Source organism: Agrilus planipennis, unplaced genomic scaffold (genome assembly GCF_000699045.2).
Source record: "Agrilus planipennis isolate EAB-ADULT unplaced genomic scaffold, Apla_2.0 scaffold208, whole genome shotgun sequence".
Taxonomy (NCBI): Eukaryota; Metazoa; Arthropoda; class Insecta; order Coleoptera; family Buprestidae; genus Agrilus; species Agrilus planipennis.
The window spans coordinates 377,340-380,636 of NW_020439048.1; positions in this window are offsets into that span (position 1 = coordinate 377,340).

Consider the following 3,297-nt stretch of genomic DNA (forward strand, 5'->3'; position numbering starts at 1 on the left):
CTTATTCAAACATACTTATTTTAAAATGAATTTAAAAAACGAAACAACTTATTTAAATGCTGCCAATCATATTGGCTATTATCATCTTTTAATATATATATATATATGAAAAATGAAGATGATGACAATATCTAAATGCAAAGAAGTATGTAGTTACTTATATTTTCAACAATTTAACACAGATGTTTCCGCCGTGTCTCATTATTCTGTTGCAGTACTGTTATATTGTATTATACCTTATCAGGTTATTTAAAATTCACCTGAATACCCTACCGTTATAGTTTAATTTACGACAAAATCGTGCAGAAGTTATACAGAGGAATGCTAAATTAATGCCCATAACTAAGCGATAAGGCAAATACATGTGTTCACCATTTACCTACTGTTTCATTTTTCGTTAGCTTAGCCTGCGGAAGTTCAAAACGGTAGTTATAAACAATATTCCAGAGATAATCATTTATATCTGCAAAAGTACGAATAAAGATATTTAATGGTCACTAAAACGTACACTCGCTACCTGTGCCATTGCTTAATTGCCTATTAGTCAGGGTGAATTGGACGTCTAACAGAACAATTTTCATATAATTCCCGTTTCATGAACGAAATTGCTGTATATTACAACGAAAAATGTGAATAAATACATTTATAAATAACAGGGTACATATTCTCATAGCTTATCTACTTTTTTCTGTTATCACAGTGCATTTTATTAAATAACAAAGAAACATTTACATTGAAATGTACAATTTCATGTGTACAAGACATTTTGCAAATATACTAGTTAACTTTTTTATTGAAACGATGAAATTCAAAATAATTATTGATTGAATTGATGAGTTGACCTACTGGCCGTGTAAGCCTTTTACCAATTTGTCAATTATTGATTGATTTATCACTAGGTACCTACCCTAGACAAAAATTTTCAGTCTCTCAGAGTCTTTCAGCGTCTCTGAGAGCATCTCTCACAGTCTTTTCACAGTCTCTCAGTTATTGCCTAGGTGTTTTTATGGATCTCTCGCAGTCTCTGTATGAGAGAATCGAACGATAAAATTGTTAAATCAGAGATTCGAGTCTCTCACAGAGAGACTGAATGAATAAAACTGAAAAATTGAGAGACTCGAGTCTCTCGTAGAAAGACTGGGATCTCTGAAATATGTTGAACTTAGAAAATTTTAACCATGTCTATCGAGACACCACTCACATATTGAGAGATTCGAGTCTCTCGTTCAGAAACTGGATACGAAACGAGGATCTCTCTATGAGCTACTCGAGTCTCGCTTTCAGAGACTCTGAGAGACTGAACATTTTTTTCTCAGGTACCAAATAGAGTACAGGGACTACGACCATTTAACTTTTTTCATCTACAATAAATTTCTTGTTCCACTAATGATTTGCAAATAAAATCGATCGATAACTGAATCCTAAATCGCATGTAAGGAATGGCGAATCTCACTGATTTCAAATTCCCGCAACGCAATTCCAGACGAAGTCATCTAAATTGCGAAAGTGTTCCATTAATCTGTCCACGTGTTGACAAAAGTATTTTCGTACGTAAAAGTAAGTAATCAGGAATAACAAACAGACATTTTAATGGTTTGTCGTCCAGCAGTTCATCTGAAAACGGGATAAAGCTGTTTAAGCTTTAATTAAAGTCGGATTGAGACATGCCATCGTCTTTAATCTGCATTTTCTACACCGAAGAGACTTAGCTATATACGAATTGTAAAGCATGTAGATTTCACGGACTGGTACCCTTTGTCTGCTTCTGAAAAGCTGAATTACGTACCCTTCTGAGTCTAATATGTCCTATGCATTGTTTTATTCGCGATTTTACGCTGTTATTATATAGAAAGCAAAATGAGCAGCAGCAACCAAAAAATCTTTCTCAACACATAACAAAAACAAAAGAAACATGCAAAATTAAGCTAATTCGGAATTCAAATTAACATGTAATATTTTAATTAAAAATATATAGATATAAAGGCATACCTGAATAAAAAAAAAGCATAAGGATTTTATCCCCCTTTTGTCCTCCCCAGACTGTCCAATTTTCACTGAACTAAACTTTAATCAGTGAATGATGGCACTGATGATATTTAATTAATTAATTCCTTTTAAAATTTCAAATAAAGTAATAAAGATTTAATAAACAAAATACAAAATCGGGCGTTTATAAACATAAATATTGGATTTGTGAAATATAGACTACATAGGCCAAACAAAGAGATGCGTTAAAGAGAGGATGAACAAACATGATAAAACTATTTTTATAATATGTCTTATTCATCTTATGCTAAACATTTATTACAACAATCACATTCTTTCAATCACGACGAAAGAAAAGTATAAAATTAAATCTTTGAGGATATCTAAATTAATCAGGCGTTATAATTAACGATCAAATTGATGTTAATAATTATCCCCTTCTCAAAAATTAGTACCTATTCATCGTTTTTTGCATTTTTTCAACCCCCATCCTTAATTAATTTTAATTCTCCCATCTGAATAAGTACTAAACTTAACATTGTGGTCGAAAGAATACCTTCATGTAACTTCAAGATTTGTTAATCGTTTATCTAGTGTAGGAATGCTGGCATCCTTTACAAATGAGAGACAGAAAGCCGACAATCGGATCAGGGTGGAATTTGCAATTGAATTCACCGCTAAGCAGGAGTGGTAAGATGGAATGATCTCGCCAGGGAAAGATTTATGAGTGTCGCGTCGCCATTTAACTGACAGACTAGTATGCGAACGTGTTGTTATTGATGATAGCCCCTTATCCTGAACAAGATTACGTTTAATAGTCCCGCATCGGTGTATCTTAATGCAATGAAATATCTTAATACTTCGTTTAATAGAAACTCAGTTCGGAGAAAATTCTCTACGTTCATCACATATTACGTTGTATATCTGCAGACTAACACTTTCATTTTATAAAAAATACACTTAACAAATCAAAATATAAAATTAATAGAGTTAAGATCCTTTAAAGAATGATTGCCGATTTCTATCAATTATAGCCTCTAGAAGACATGCTTGAATGAATCAATCACATAAGAATCTTGTTGTTTGTTTCAGGGGTGACAAATTAAGATAAAAGCCTTAATGTTTGTTTGTGATTCCAATTGTGTTTATTCCATTTTGTGGTTTGGGCCTCTGCAAATTTTAATTTTATTGTCATCATAAGTCGTCAGTCCTAAAACTAATTCCACCCTTTCCTGTCCTGAACTAATCCCTAAATTTCCCTAAAACTAGAACAGCCCACATCCTTAACTATTTGCGAACAGTAATCTAATC